At 46.7% G+C, this 17534-nt stretch overlaps 1 protein-coding gene across 3 annotated transcripts in view; it reads right to left on the reverse strand.

The window, feature by feature from the left end:
- Nucleotides 1-17534, reverse strand: part of LOC144767946 (cell adhesion molecule CEACAM8-like) — a 425529-nt gene that overhangs the window by 260991 nt on the left and 147004 nt on the right. Inside the window, exon 3 of one of the 3 annotated variants that reach the window (XR_013598389.1) lies at nt 11337-11601. The exons of the other annotated variants lie outside the window; for them this stretch is intronic. The gene's annotated coding sequence lies outside the window, so the exon portion shown is untranslated. The remainder of the gene's footprint in view (nt 1-11336; nt 11602-17534) is intronic. 3 annotated transcript variants of the gene reach the window in all.

Below are 17534 nucleotides of genomic sequence, written 5' to 3' on the forward strand. Positions count from 1 at the left end.
CTTAGATGTGGTAGCACCCATGGACTTCGAGCCCGAAGTATGGCGCCTCGACGCCGACTTACTTGACTGCGGCGGAGATCTTCGACGTCATGAAGATGATCTTGGCCTCTTCGACGGCGACGTCGACTGAGTTCTTCGACCTTCCTTCCTCTTCCTGGGGACAGGAGAAGCGGAATGACGCCGTTTTGGCCGTGCTTGCTTGTAGGAGAAGATCTGGGGGCTGTAGAAGCACCCACCTGGTGACTTTTGTCCATCTCCTGCATGGCATGAAGTCGAATCTTCTCCCTGTCGCGAAGAGTTCGACTTTTAAACTTTTGACAGTGATGGCACTTGTGTAGATGGAAGGCACACAATACATACAGAATGTGGGTCAGTCAGAGCCATCTTTTTGTCACAAGAAGGACATTTCCGGAACAGAGCAGGCATTCTGACAGGAAATTCTTGTGGGTTACCACAGAAAAATAAATCAGAAGCCTTATTTATCCAAAAAATGTCGAATAATAAGAGAAAATTCTCTCAAAAACACAATTTCAGTTGAAAACTGAAGAGCTCAAGCTCCAGGATCCTCACAGAAGGAGCCGGAAAAAAGAACTGACCCAACTGTCACCTGTGGTGCACCATGGGAGCAGGGGGTTGCCTTCAGGTCTTAAAGGCACGGTACCCCTACTCTAATTCCTTAAAGGCAAGGTGTCAGTTTTCTTTGTTTGCTTTATACTCTACTGCAGCCTACTGGCAAATGCCTGCAATTACAGGTTTTTCCTATGGCAATAAAGCATTGTTGTATACAAATGTTTTCTGCTCTCTTTCTTCCTTAGGGTTTGGAAGAGTACTACTGTATGTATGCTAATTTATGTAATTTTGCGGCAATTTTGCCAGTTAGGAAATGTTTTAGGCTGCAAATATAGGTTTTCACATATATATATATATATATATATATAAAAAACATATATATTTATATGTATTTTCTATATGCCCCGGGATCCCGCACATGGGCGGGGATTATTCATAGATTATGACTATTGATGAGTATCCCCTGGATGAGAATGAAAGTTTATCCATTTACCCTCGGGTACTGGGACCCACTGTATAGCTTTTTAACCCTTCACTTTTTCACCCACTACACTGCACACTCAGCGAATATACCAGCTCCGCAGTAATCTGGCGTCGTAGCACACCCGGGACACACTCGGTGTCACTGTGGTGGGTCCGATGATGAAGCATGCCACCAACTAGGTTGGTGGGTGAGGGCTTCATGAACAAAGCAATGTGTTTACCTGCACGCTTACTTTATTGAGTTTTCCCCCTCTCCCCCTAACTTAGTTAGTCCTTATTGATTTTGACATATAATCCTGAGGATTCGGACTAGCTTACCTAGTCCTCACTCTCTCCTTTAATTTGGCGACTGTTGTGGGTGTGCCTGCGGTTGGTGCAAGTGTCTGGGGGTCTGATGCGGTTTGTGTCTAGCTTGTGTCTGTTGGTGCATGCTCAGTCTGTATGTGTGGGCTGGACCTGGTCAGTGGATGCATGTATGTCAATTGTTTTGCACTTGGAGGGTGTTGTGGGGCATGTGGATGTTGGACTGCATGTCTGCTTATGTTTGCGTTTGGATGAAAATGTATAGGAACAGGGTTTTGGCTTTGGGAAGAGGCAGGAGGTGAGTAGGAAGACTTGGCTGAGGGGAAGGATGGCATCAGTAAGAAGGCCAGAGCCTGAAACAACCTCTATAGTATAGACATACTACTGTGAATTCCCTCCAGGAACTCCAGCATCTGGGCCAATACAGTGGAGTGGCTAAGGTCCTTCAGCAGTACATCCATCCAACAGAGATGAGTCTCAGGACGTCAATAGCCTTCTCACTCAAGGCAGCTGGGGCCACGGGGCAGGGGATTAGGTGCCTTGGCCAAAGGAGAAAGTCTGCACCTTATGGTTTCGGAGCCAGACTTATTTGTGGGGACCAGCAGGGAGGGTGGATAAGAGAGTGGAGGTGGAGGGCAAGGTTGATGTGGTCTCAAGTGCTGGGCTGTCCACCACCTCCACAGAGCGGACACTGGAGGGAGAATCTGATGAAGAGGTTGAAACTTGCTCATCCTGTGCATGATCCTCACCCTCTGTACCAGTGGCTCTGTCACTGTCAGTACCCTGAGCAGAGCCCCTCTGGCCAGCTGTATCCTCAACGTCTCCAGCAACATCTCCTCTGCCTGCCTCTGTTGATGCGGTAAAGACGGTTAAAATAGGTGTAAGGACGCTGAAGACATTTTCATCCACTAATATTACATAGTTGCAAAATCCTCCAAAGGACACAGTGAACTAAGTTAATAACTTCTACATTAACAAAATGTCCAACCATAACTGGCCAGTAGCAGGACATATTGACAGGGCTACAAATGCCACCTACAGCTAAGGACATACACAATTTATAATGGTCTGGCAGTCCACACCAACACTGCAGTGTATGTATGTATCAAACCTAAGTTGACCGTGGATGCCTTGTTTGGTCATCAGAGTCCCATGTATACAAGATGTGGTCATAACACTGTGCATAGCACACAAAACATAATGGATTTGGTCACCACTAAAAATGCTAGACCATTGAGAATAACTCAAGATCGGAGCCAAAAAAAGGCCCAAATTATACATAGACTTCGCTCACACATGTAATCTGTCAGTGAGAGCACAACCAACAGTGGAGCTATGAACTCCACAAATATTTCATACATTAAAAACAAAGGACATTCTGGTCCAGTGTCTGAGACACAAAGTCCACAACGTCGTCATTCAACAACACAGTCATGAAATTGTCATGAAGGGAGATCTCTATGACCATGTATCCACAAATAACGAAGATATATCCACACACTTTGCTTTGTGTGGAAATCAACATGTCATCCATCTGGTACGTAAATTGCACATTACACAAAGTACAAGAAAACATGATTTGCAGAAATAAGATCATCCATCGTGAATAACTTAAACATGTGTTCACTATCCTCTCAGTTTCTTGTACAAATCGACTATACACTCATGGTCACATGTATGAAGCTTCACATCAGAGCTGTGGTCCAATTACATGCCCTACCTTTATTCCATTGTGCAATGTAGGCAATCTCACATGTGAGAAATTTACTCCAAAAACATACACAGTATTGTGTGAGCAACATTGCAAAACATCAGAATATACGTGGTGTGTGTGGGACATCACACACACATCACATCGTACATATGGCTGTGATGAATGTCTGACAAAATATGGAAATACATAATATCGAGGTACAAAAATATCAGAGCATTAATATGGATGTCAACAATATCGACATCCTATCTACAACAAGGTAAGTACAAAAACATCGCAAAAAAATATCGATGTCAAAATATTGTTTAAAATAAATATCGTTTTTTTATTTAAAAAATATGTAAAATGAATTAAACACTTACAAATATAATAAACAGCTACAAATATTTTATAATATTTAAAATCAATAAGTAATATACATAATTTAATAAAAAATTAATTAAACATATACATATAATATATAATATATACTTAATAATTATTTTTAATAATTATTTCAATAAGTTATAAATAATTGCAAATATTATAAATTATGAATTCATCTATACACATAAAATATTACCAAATAAAAAATTAAATAATTATGCAAAACAAATTAAAAAAAATTAATTTACTTTTAATATTTTATATATTACATTAACTAAAACTATACAAAATATATTAAATAACAGAGGGAATAAAATACTATTATAACTCCAAAAATAAAATGTTGGATAGCGTAGGGGTAAAATTACTATTCCCACTCCAAAGAGTGCAACAGTAGGGAAAGTGTTGGATAGCGTAGGGGTAGAAATTGCCATTCTAACTCCAGAGAGTGCAACAGTAGGGAAAGTGTTGGATAGCGTAGGGGTAAAAATTGCTATTCTCACTTCACACAGTGCAACAGTAGGGAAAGTGTTGGATAGCGTAGTGGTAAAAATTACTATTCCCACTCCAGAAAGTGCAACAGTAGGGAAAGTGTTGGATAGCGTAGGGGTAAAAATTACTATTCCCACTCCAGAGAGTGCAACAGTAGGAAAAATGTTGGAAAGCATAAGGGGAAAAATTACTATTCCCACTCCAGAGAGTGCAACAGTAGGGAAAGTGTTGGATAGCGTAGGGTTACAAATTACTTTTCCAACTCCAGAGAGTGCAACAGTAGGGAAAGTGTTGGATAGCGTAGGGGTAAAAATTACTATCCACACTCCAGAGAGTGCAACAGTAGGGAAAGTGTTGGATAGCGTAGGGGTAAAAATTACTATTCCCACTCCAGAGAGTGCAACAGTAGGGAAAGTGTTGGATAGCGTAGGGGTAAAAATTACTATTCCAACTCCAGAGAGTGCAACAGTAGGGAAAGTGTTGGATAGCGTAGGGTTAAAAATTACTATTCCCACTCCAGAGAGTGCAACAGTAGGGAAAGTGATGGATAGCCTATAAGTTAAAAATAACATTTCAATTAATATTTTAAAATATAAAAAAATTAATTATTAAATAAATCTAAACTATTTACAAATACCAATACATAATTATTAGAAACATATTTAACAATGAATGATTAAGTAAAAATAAATGAATAATAAATACCAATTAATAATAATTAATTACCAATTAATAATTAATCACCAATATAATTAACAAAAACAATTAATTAAAATAAATTATTACTAAATTACATTTAAATTACTTCCCACCCTACTCCCCTATAAACTCATAACCCGCTACAGAACATAATTATCAATTCATCAATTAATAAAAATTACCAATTAACAATAATATAAATATTAAAAACAATTAATTTAAATAAATTATTACTTAATTACATTTAAATTACTTACCACCCTATTTCCCTATAAACCCATAATCCACTACAGAACATAATTATCAATTAATAAAAATTAATTACCAATTAATAATTAACAATAATATAATTAACAAAAACAATTAATTAAAATAAATTATGACTTAATTACATTTAAATTGCTTCCCACCCTATTCCCCTATAAACCCATAACCCGCTACAGAACATAATTATAAATCAATCAATTAATTTAAATTAATTACAAATTAATAAAAAATAATTACCAACTCATTAAAATTAATTTATAATTCCTAAAAATTGATAATTAATTTAGTATAATTAAATTACTTCCCACCCTATTCCCCTATAAACCCACAACCCGCTATGGTACTAAAGTAAAAAATGTACATATATTACTTTAAAAAAAATACATATTAAATACATAATAATCTACATAAAATTCATATAAAAATCGATATTAGTAACATCGATATTACTAACATCGATATTAGTAACATCTATATTAGTAACATCGATATTACTAACATAAATATTAAAAATATCGATATTACTTACCTTCTATATTCTGTTCCTTCGATATTTAAACATTGACATTATTGTATGTCGATATTTAAAAATCGATATTTTGTCTGCCTACCGTCTGTGACATGAAACATCATTTTTCCAGGAATTACTACAAGTACAAAATAAGTAAATTAACGCACAAGTTACTACTTGTGTAACGATATATCTGTAAGAGACATTAGTTAGTGATAGATTCCTTACCTTAGAATATCCCCAGGCGTCAGACTGGATCCGGAATTTTTTTGCTTAGCTGTACCCTTGCGCGTCGGTAGGCGTCGTCTGCAGAACGGGGAGGATAAGTGGGCGGTAAGGATTCTATCACTAACTAATGTCTCTTACAGATATATCGTTACACAAGTAGTAACTCGTGCATCTGAAAGAGACACGTTAGTGATAGATTCCTTACCTTAGAATAGATACCCCAGCAATACCAACCCCGGTGGTGGGTCTGCAAACCAATAATCACACCAGAAAGTCCTGGAGGACAGAACGGCCAAAGAAGCCATCCCTCCGGACTTGGCTGTCCAGGCTGTAGTGTCTTGCAAACGTGTGCAGTGATGCCCACGTAGCTGCCTGACAGATGTCTTGTAAGGGCACTCCCCGGCCCAGGGCAGTTGTAGTTGCTGTGGCTCGGGTGGAATGAGCCCGCAATCCAAAAGGGGGCTCTTTTTTAGCCAAGGAATAACATGCCTGGATACACAAGATGATCCACCGGGAGATAGTCCTCTTGTGCACCGCTTTCCCCTTCTTAGCGCCCACGTAACCAACAAAGAGTAGGTCATCCACCCGGAACTGGCGCGTGCGATCCAAATAGAATGAAAGCGAACGTTTTGGGTCCAGACGGTGGAGCCGCTCTTCCTCTTTAGAGGGATGCGGAGCCGGAAAGAAGGTGGGCAAGGCGATAGACTGCCCGATGTGGAAGGCCGTGACAACCTTGGGCAGGAAGGATGGCTTAGTACGCAACACAACCTTGTCCGGATGGACAGAAAGGAAAGGAGGAGTACAATAAAGGGCCTGGAACTCACTTCACTCTCCTGGCAGAGGTGATGGCAACCAGGAAAGCAGTCTTCAGAGTAAGAAGGCGGAGAGGACAGTTGTGAAGTGGCTCAAAGGGAGCGCACATCAGAAATGAAAGAACAAGGTTCAAGTCCCACTGAGGCATCACAAACGGAACAGGAGGGTACGTGTGTGTGATGCCCTTTAGAAATCTATTTACAATAGGAGACTTGAACAAAGAAGGTTGATCAGGCAGCCTCAGAAAGGCTGAAAGGGCAGAAAAGTAGCCCTTGATAGTGCCCAGAGCAGAGCCCTGCTGGGCAAGAGAAAGAAGGAAGAGAAGAACCTCAGAGAGAGGGGCAGCAAGAGGATCCACAGCCTTTGCTGTGCACTATGCCACAAATCTGTTCCACCTGCAGGCGTATACCGACTTTGTGGATGGATGCCTGGCTGCCAGAATAACATTACAGACTTCAGGAGGTAAGTCAAATGGCCTCAACTGTCGCCGCTCAATCTCCAAGCATGGAGGTGGAGATTGGACAGGTTCGGGTGGAGGGCCGTCCCATGCTGCTGCGACAGAAGGTCCTCCTGAAGAGGCAGATGAACCGGGGGATCGACTGACATACTGAGTAGCTCTGGATACCAGTACCTTCGTGCCCAGTCCGGAGCCACAAGGATGACTTGGGCCCGGTCACGCTTGATCTTCTTCAGCACTCTGGGCAGAAGTAGTATAGGCGGAAAGGCGTACAACAGACCGCAACTCCACTCGCAACGAAAAGCGTCTCCGAGCGAGTGCCGCCTTGGAAATTCCAACGCGCAGAACTGATGACATTGCGCGTTCTCTTCGGTGGCGAATAGATCTAACCAAGGCTCTCCCCATTGCTGAAAGAGCCCTTGCGCCACGTCCGAGTTCAGACGCCATTCGTGATCCATCATGCACCGACGGCAGAGCTTGTCCGCCCTGGTGTTCAGAGAACCTGCCAGGTGTTGAGCCACCAGGGTCACGCCCTGGCGTTCCAGCCACTGCCAGAGGCGCAGAGCCTCCTGGCAAAGGGTCCACAACCCCACACCGCCCTGTTTGTTGCAGTACCACATGGCGGTGGTGTTGTCCGTGAACACTTGCACTACAGTCCTCCGGACAGAGGGGAGGAATGCCTTCAGTGCTAGACGAATCGCCCGCGACTCCAAAACGTTGATGTGGAGCCGGGCCTCCGCCGGAGACCAGAGGCCTCTGATCTCCGCCTCTCCCATGCGGCTTCCCCAGCCCTGGCGGGACGCATCCGTCGCAACTATGTGCTCCGGTTGGGGAAGGGAGAGGGATCTGCCGCTGACCCAATCGCGGTCCGTGAGCCACCACTGCAGCTGTCTCGCAGTGCCCTCCGAGATCAGGACGTGGTCAGACAGGTTGCCCTGATGCCAGGCCCACTGAAACTTCAGGTCCCACTGCAGAGCCCGCATCCGCCACCTGGCGTGATGCACCAGTAGGGTGCAGGAGGCCATCAGCCCCAGAAGCCGCAGCGTTAACCTGACTGAGACCCGGGATAAAGGCCGAAAGAGTGGAATCAGAGCCTGAATATCCCGGACCCGCTGTTCGGGAGGATAAACCCGAAACTGCGAGGTGTCCAGAACCGCTCCGATGAAGGGGAGCTTTTGAGAGGGGCACAAGTGTGACTTCGGCACATTGAGGGAGAACCCCAGCTGGTGCAGGAGGTCTGCCATAGTCTGGAGGTGGCTGACGACTGTCTGGGGCGAGCCCGCCTTCAACAACCAGTCGTCGAGGTAGGGGAAGACTGAAACCCCCAACCTGCACAGATGAGCTGCGACCACCGCCATCACCTTTGTGAACACCGGTTGGGCGCTGGTAAGGCCGAAGGGGAGCACGGTATACTGAAAGTGCTCGTGGCCAACCGTGAACCGCAGATAGTGCCGGTGGGCCGGCAGGACGGGGATGTGGAAATAAGCGTCCTGCAAGTCCAACGCTACCATCCAGTCTCCTGGGTCCAGGGCAGCTAAGACCTGAGCCAGTGTCAGCATTTTGAACTTCTCCTTCCGGAGGATGCCGTTGACGTTCCTTAGGTCCAAGATAGGGCGAAGGCCCGCTTTGCCCTTCTTGGGTACCAGAAAGTAGTGGGAGTAGCAACCACACCCTACTTCTGGCCCAGGAAGGCGCTCGATGGCCCCCTTGGCCAAGAGGGCCGTAACTTCCTCCTGCAGAAGCCGCAAATGATCCCCGATACGCAGTGGTTCTGCGGTGGCATGGCTGGAGGAGTTGCCTCGAAGGGGAGGGAGTAGCCCCTTCGGACCATCTGCAGCACCCACCTGTCCGACGTGACAGTGCGCCAGTGGAGGAGGTGATGGCGAATCCTGCCCCCCACTGGCGTCACATGGGCCTGAAAGCACGGACTAGGAGGGTTTTGAGGAGGATGCTGGGGGAAGGTGTGGACTGACCTCGCCGTTGTCCCCGACCGCCGCCACGGCGGTTTCCACGGCCGCCACCGCGTTGGGTATTACCCTGCGGAGCGTGGCTGGCAGCACGTGTGGGTGCACCCCTTCCGCGGCCACGAAAAGAATGAAAGGCAGCCGATTTCTGGCGCGGGGCCGAGAGGCCCAAGGACTTGGCCGTAGCCCTGGAGTCCTTAAAGCGCTCAAGCGCATGGTCTGCTTTGTCGCCAAAAAGGCGACGGCCATCAAATGGCATGTCCATGAGTGTGTTGTGGACATCTGCCGAGAAGTTGGCGGATCTTAACCAGGCGGGCGACGAATCGCCACCGTCGTTGCCATCGCTCTGCCCCGAGAGTCGGTGGTATCCAGTCCACACCGGATAGAGTAACGTGCCACATCTCGGCCTTCCACAAGGGCTTGGCCGAGTTTAGCCCGTACCTCCAACGGGCATTCTGGCAGCAAGTCCGCGACCGTATCCCACAGAGAGTGGGTGTAGCGGCCCAAGAGGCATGCGGTGTTGGAAGACCGCAGGCTCAGACTCAGGGAGGAGAATACCTTTTTGCCGTATTGCTCATACCTCTTAGATTCCCTGTCAGGCGGAGCCGACGGGAATGCGGTCTGGGAATTTGAGGCCTGGATCACCAGGCTCTCAGGGGTGGGGTGGGTGGACAGGAAACAAGGGTCGCCCGGGGCCGGGCGGTGGCGACTGGCCACGTTCCTATCTACAGGTGAACCTGTAGCGGGCTTGGACCAAGTCCCCAAAAGAACGTAGGTTAAGGCCTCGTTAAACGGCAGCAGAGGCTCGGCTGAGCATGACTGCGGCTTAAGGACCTCAGTGAGGAGGTTAGTCTCACGGTCGCGACGGGGAGCTCAAGGCCCAAGGCCTTGGCCGCCCTCATCAACACCACGCTGTAGGTTGCCCCCTCCTCCGTAGCCACGGTAGGAGGTGAGACAAAGCCAGTGTCCGGCGAAGTGTCCAGACCACTGGCATCCCCAAGTTCACCTGTCCAGTCCTCCTGGGACTGACATTTACGTGTAAGAGGGTCCTCAGACCCCTCCCAATACTCCTCATCACCCATCTCCTGGTACTCAGGGTTAGCAAATGATGGGGCCGGTTCATGGAAAGTGAACTCTCCGAACGGCGTCGAAAGCGGCGCCCAGCGGCGCCGTTCCGGCACCGGAACCGGGTCGAGGGAGGCATCGGGGTTGGCGCCGCCCGAAGACAGCGCCGGGGGTGACACCTGAGGGACCGGCGCCGGGGAGGTCGTTAGGTCCACCGGTGACGACCCGGATCCAGAACCGGATCCAGTGGGGGCCTGCGGCGCCGGGCCCGAAGGCGCCGGCGGCGTCGGGGCCGAAGCACCCGACGGCGTCGGGGCCGAAGCCTCCGACCCGCTAGGACCCCCAGATGGGTACGCTGGGCCCGAAGGCGCCGCGGAGCCCGTCGGAGGAGTGAGGGACCTCATGGCCATGAGGAACCGCTTGATCTCCTCCGGCGTCGCGCAAGGCCCAGGGACCGGAGGGTATGGGCCCGGACGCGATGCCTGCGACTCCGACGGAGCCGCGTGGGCGGTGCTATCTGAACCCCCGGCCACGTCGCGCGAGCGTCGGGGGGAGTCGGAAGAGCGATGACGTCTCTTCGACTTCTTGTGCTTACCTGACGACTTCGACCCTGAGGAGTGATGTCGTCTCCCGGAGCTCCGATGGCTTCTCTCCCGCGACCGGTCCCTCGACCTCCGTCCGGACCGGGACCGTTCTCGGTGCGGGGCCGACTGCCGGAGTTCGAGCTGCTTGCGGGACCGCTCCCGCCTAGCCTTCGAAGTTAGGGCCCGGCAGTCGGAACAGGCCTTGTCGACGTGATCGACGCCGAGACAGTGGAGACACCGACGGTGAGGGTCGGTGACCGACATCAGCCGGTCGCAATCCTCACAGGGCTTAAAACCTGGCATCCCTACCGGCACCGTTCGGAGTCGAAAACTTCGAAAAAGGATAATCAAAAGAGATCAAAAAGTTTAGTCAAAAAGTGACTAAGGTACCACTTTTTCCGGATCTGCGCTGCTGGCGCGGAAAAAAGAAGAACTGACGTCAGCACGCGGAGGCGGCGTCTAAGTACTCCAACGACATCATCACGGCGCCCACAACGTCGACGACGGACGCGGAGCCGCAGACGACGCCTACCGACGCGCAAGGGTACTGCTACGCAAAAAAATTCCGATCCAGTCTGACACCTGGGGATATTCTAAGGTAAGGAATCTATCACTAACGTGTCTCTTTCAGATTTCACTCACTTCTGGAACCTGGACATAAGTTTAGTAAGAACAGTATGGTTGAAGCTTCACTACCCATATATGCTTAAATACAAGTCATCCCGACACATATATGTACCTACATCTGCAGCAAGGAAAATGCTGCCTGTGACAGGAGGCAATAGTATAATCACACAGTCAAACACTGTACAAAACCTACCCCCTTGTAGCTGCTGTTGGGCCTTCAACAACCCAACGACATCTGGGTAGGCCACCGCCAGGATACGGCCCATGAGGGGAGTCAGTTTCGGACGCACGCCTACAGGACCTGGGGAGTACTGCCCCACCTGGACTTGAGCGATCTTATGGGTCCACGGTCTTATGTCCTACCATTGTTTCTTGAAGTGGGCACAGGCGATAGATCTCCAGGGACCGCACTTTAACGGCAATGGTTTTCCATAAAGCCTTCTTCTGATGGGCTTGACCTGTACACACAGAAGACATGGAGCAAGAGATTGTAACAACAAGTCCAATCTACAAACTTCCTAATTGTTAAAAAGGAGAAACTGTATGAACATGTATGTGGAATCTCACCACACAACATAGGTACTCATCACAATGTAAAATACATCTCCAACTAGAGATAATCGAGTTGCTTTTCACTTCACCCTTGTGGTGTAACGCACTGGCTAACACAGCCTATCCAATACATGGAATACATGTCCTTTAGTTTTGTACCATGCTGTGGTTAACATGTGAAAAACACAAAATAATAGCTTTTCATGCAGTGGAGGACACTGGAACAGGTTAGCATACACCCTGTACTCACCTGACAACCTACACATGCCTCCAACAGCCTAACAATGGTGTACATACTGACCACTACCATGAGAAAGCACAATGCATGCATTTGTATGCGCCACACTTACAGACACTACTCAGACGTGGCAATCAGATGTTGGCCAATCATACATATCACATACCAACAAAAGCAAACATATATCCATCCAGGTGGTGAATCACGTCATGGCACATGCCCACTGCCATCATAGCACTCACAAATGAAGGGACCCTAGAGAAATCCAAAAATAGTTGGTACTTGCTTAACCCCAACCAGTTCTAGAGTGAATAAAAATACAAACGAATCAACTTGTGACACTTGCAGTACACACATTTTCAGTGTACAATGTAATTGACTATGTCACCAATACCCACATCGTTGACTGGGTATGAACCATGTTAACAAAGTTAGGTCATAGCAGAGAATCATTGTGTGGAAAACTACATTCAATTCCATAGAAAGGCATATTGCAAGATGTGTGATGGCAGGATTACACTAGCTGAACATGTTGAATACAGTGAGTATAAATATAGACACATATGAAGATTTTCAGAATACTCAGCCTCTCAGACAATATCATTTGACATGGTAGTCAACATGCGTAATACATGCACAAGCCATGATCATGCTGACCTTCAAAATTGAAAATCAAACAGCTCTCTGGTGTAAGTTGAGGCAATAACTGGTTTGAACAGCATGGACTTCAGTGCGTTCAGAGTGTCAAAGCTTAATTGATGTAATCCCTTATACTGTTATTGCAACCCCGTAACATGCTTTTCAGGTGCAGAAATTAACTTTTGCACACCAAGGCTAAATTTATGGAACTCAAAGAACATAAGTAAAGGGAAACCACTAACCACGGACAGCCTTGATCGTGAGCCGAACTTCCAAGTCATCCTAGAATTAAAGTGAAACTCAGTCGTTTCATGTTTGCATGGAAACATTCCAGTTTTCTTTAAATGTTTGTACGCATATAGCAAATCCCAGTTCAGTGTTCAATAGTACACACTTGGTCCAGGCAGCAGGACGATCAAACCTTGTGCATGAATCACTATTAGTCTGTACATACAAAGGTATGTAGGTGTATGTGCGTGCACATTCATTTTACAGCCAATGTCTTCCGAATAAATGCCTGTTTCATGTGATTGCAACAATGAATACAGAACACATATACATCACTTGAGTGTAAATACATGTACACAATAATTGTACTGTGCAACCTATGCCACACGGCGTGTAGTTTCAATGAGATTTAACTGAATCATGAAGGTCATTTGTAAACATAACTATTCCATATATCACATATCTGTTCTAGTGCATGCCTCCATGGCCCCCTTAATATTTCACATGATTTATAATGGCCACATAAATACCATTCAAAACAGATATGCACAAAGATGTGCAGAGCATCAGAGTATTGAAGGAATGTGAGGCACTCACCTGCTCGTCTGATGAGCCGTACAGTTCATGGTAGTGGGAGAGGACCTTTTCCACCAGCTCTCCAGCTAATCTGGGTTGAAGGCTGGGACCCTCACACCTTCCACACGACTCATGATGGCACATAGAAATGGCAAACAGCAGCTGTAGTTGAGGAGGTGTAGATTGCGGCAGTGTCAGGAGGCAAGTGAGTGTATTGGTAACCGTGTTGTATTTGGACAAAAATCGCCAATGTGATATAAAGTGTACAGCTTCCGCATGTGAGACTGCCCTCCTCGTGTGGCCAGTATCCGGCGGAGTTTGTTTTTAGAGAGTCTGTGAACAGACACCAGGCAGTGGCCATTTTGTTAGCTAAATTTTTCAAAGTTAAAATACAAAACTAAGGCTTGCAATCCAGGCAATGTGATGTGTAATCTTTTGAAAAATTGAGCAGGAAATTTTCATGAAATGGGCATGGGTCAGATCCTGGCTCAACATCTGACTCAGGTATGTACTCATGAGTGACTACTATTGTGTGACAACACATTTGTTCATTGCTGACTGATATTCCAACATGGAAATTCTTATGGATGCATTTCTGACCATAAGAGTTTGGTAACTACAGTTACTGTAGATGGCAATTGTACAGCAATGTACAAGGTTATGACATGATCTTGTCCGTTGCGATTATCTTCATACAAAAACCACTACTGAAAGCACATGAATGATCAGGGTCTGGAATGACTGAGTTCTCGGAGAATATACCACAGAGACTGTGTGCGCTGGTACCATGGCACAGAGGTACCCATGTGTAAGAGGCAGAGTTTGTTAAAACAGAGAGATTTGGATTGGGAAAGCTACCACCTCAGGCGTGTCAGTACTCACTGGCCCGAGTGTCAGGAGGAGCCTAGCTGTATCAATGTACACGTACAAGACTTTTCTAACATAGAGACAAAGGGAGTACAGCTTGTTAATAGGGGGAGCAAAGCTCGTTCTGCCACAGATAAAATCATACATTACATTTCATGTAACCCATCAGTGTGTTGAACCATGGTACCACTGCCAGCTAGTTCTTTGAAAGGGTGCAGCATGTGACACGTTGGTGTGTTCATACATTCTGACTCAGTATCCAATTATCCACATACCAATTCTCTGAGGAAGAGTGCTGATGCTTGGGATATGGAGTCAGAACTTTCATAGGTGTTAGAATACCCAATTGTTGGTTAAAAACTGCGAGCTTTAAGGCAAAAAGGGTGCCTTACAAGTCTAAGATTTTACCTCTGTAATTGTTACAACAGTCCCTGGGATCTATGTCAAGCCAACTGTAATGTACACTTGTTCGAGCATTGTACAGTATTTAGATAGTATCTAGTAGTGTACATAACGTCCACAGAACAGAGGAAAATGTGGCAATTATGAGTCTTTATCACAATCTTAATTTGAGACATTGACTGTTTCCAATGAACATGTTTACAATCGGATCAGTATGTGGGTACTTGTCTTTACATACAGAGACTGTTGCACATACAACTTAAAACGTTATGTGTACAGTTGCATTGTGAAGACCATTCACAAGGTGAGAGCTCTAACTTTTCATATCCGACATGCAAGTCATGTAAATGTGGACAGTGGTCATGAGTCATCAAACCATACTAATATAGGATCTGGGGCACAGGGAGATCAGCCATGTGAAAAGAGTGTACACATGTGTGCACATGAAGACTATTGTACCCTGTCAACATGTATAAGAGCAATGTAGCTAGCACATTTAGCAACAGGAAACGGGCCAAACCGCAACATAGACACAACACATTTTTACAGTGAAAACTGACCCTTTTATGCAAAGTGCCTAGCTGTCTATTTTAAACCCTAGCTCTGCAGGCACCAAGGGAAACCTAGCTAACCTATACATTTTGGAAAACTAGACACCCAGGGAAATCTAGGATCGGGTACCTTCTGTGGCTCTCATCAGGTTCTCTTACCCAGAATCCTTTGCAAACCTCAAACTTTGTAAAAAAAAAAAAAAAAAAATTCCTCACATTTCTGTGATGGAAAGTTCTGGAATCTGGGTGGATCCACAAAATTCCTCCCACCATGCCTTCCTCAAAGTCTTCCAATAAAAATGGTACCTCAAAGTCAAAAGAAGCTTTATTTGGTTAAAAGATACAACCATAAAAGCATCCTAAAAACAAAAAGAGGAAAACATTTTCACAATTCATCGCAGGGGAGAACGATAAAGTGCATTTGGGTTTGTAGATAAAGTGTCATGGTATGCAAGCAGTACTTTTTTATATTCTTTTTTGACGTCACTTTCTACACCTACAGTGTCAGAACCATCCAAACAATATCCATGTGACCTCCAAAAGTGTCAGTGTAACTGGCGAGGCATTAAGACAATCTTCAATAGTAGAGCCGCATGCATCCCTCATCCTTCATACCCGTTATAAACAAGCACATCCATGACGTACAGTCATCGGAAGAGATGTCTGACACTACCCACTGACCACAGATGCAAAGCAGTAAACCAACCACAACAACACCTCTCATCTTTAACACCCACCACACCAAAAAACACTCCTAATTGTGTTGATCTGATTACTGACCGACGTAATTGTTTTTCTGCCCTCCCCATTGAGGACATTGTTCCAGCATATTGATTGCCAGGGCTGTACTGATTTGGGGGTTATAGCATTACTGCATGATATGATGAAGACTATTGGACCCTGCTGAAACCTAGCGTGCAGTGATTCCAGCAGAGAGATTGTCCGGCCGGAGTTTGCAGCCGACCCGAGATTGGTGCAGCGAGAAGTCGAGCCGCAAGCAGTCTGAGCAGCAGCGGCAGCGGCGGAGCATTCTCGTCAGGGGTCAGGAGCAGGGCAAGGAGCCATCATCCCTTAGACTCCCTGGACCCCTGATTCCCGGCTTGACCCCCGGCTCTACCTGGTCGCCAGTAGAAGAACTGAACTGCCCGAGCCGCGCCAATCAGTGCTGCCAAGCCGCATGGAGAGCGGAGCTCCCGAGGGAGGAGCCGTGCTGAGTCTGCGGCCAGGCACGGCCAGCGGGTGCGGGCTGAGGAGCGGGGGGAGCCGGAGAGAGTCCGACGGCTCGTGGGACAGCGAGCCCGCCCTTTGGAGCTTTGCAGACCCTGGAGTTTCGGACCACAGTGCTGCTTGGCCAAGCTGCTGCCCCCGGACTGACACATCCACCTTTTGACCTCCATCTGTCCAGGTAGGCGTAGCGTTAGAGGTAGCGCCTTTGAGGAGCCCCGGAACCCAGACCCCCGCACAAGTAGCTTGCGGGCCTCGGGGGAGGGGGTGGGGGCGGGCCACGGGCTACAGTGAGAGGCCGGACTTGGAAGAGGAAGGAGGCAACGTGGGCAGAGGCTAGAGGCAAGAGTTGAGAGCCTAAGAGAGCCTAACCAAGTCCCCACGCCGCACACTCCCAGGAGCACCCCCATATCTGACTGGATACCGCCAGGAGGAAGGTATAACCGCCGTACATCGAGCATTGTAGCTTTGTAGCATTGCCCGTGTAACCAGCGGAAAAAAAATATTGAAAGAACCAACCCCAAGCAAGCCCCCCAGCTGGCGACAGAATATATTCAAATTAAGGAACTACAGCTTAAAGTTCTGTAAGGAAAGTCCCTGGCTGGGGATCAAACAAGCAAGGATTTAAACCAGATTCATTACCCTCACTTACGCTCTCCGTCTTGAGTAAACACGCTTATATTGCCCTGCAGGTAATACTAAACGGCTTAGGAATTTAGCTACTATCCGTCCTCCCATAACCGGCGGTCCTATGGAGAGTTGCCTATAAGGGCGAAGAACCCAGCTCAGGCTTTAGGCCAAGCACAGGGCTGCTCAAATGAGATCGGGAACAATCCGCCAAGTGGCAACAGGCAGAAAAACAAAAAAAATATCAAAACTCAAAAAATCTAAGGAAGAGGATTCACTCTTAAACCAAACAGCAAAGGAAAAAGGCTCAAGGGAGAGGCTGGTCTCAGCACCAACGCCAACAAAAATAACGCCAAGCTTGAAAAATAAAATAGGGATCCGCAAATTATTTTTTCTAAAGGATCCTATGGCAGCATTACATGCTCCAACAGCTGAAACCTCCCAGTTGCCCAGCCCAATTCTCCCCGATAAACCAAGAGCCAACCCC

This window comes from Lissotriton helveticus, chromosome 7 (genome assembly GCF_964261635.1).
Source record: "Lissotriton helveticus chromosome 7, aLisHel1.1, whole genome shotgun sequence".
NCBI lineage: Eukaryota > Metazoa > Chordata > Amphibia > Caudata > Salamandridae > Lissotriton > Lissotriton helveticus.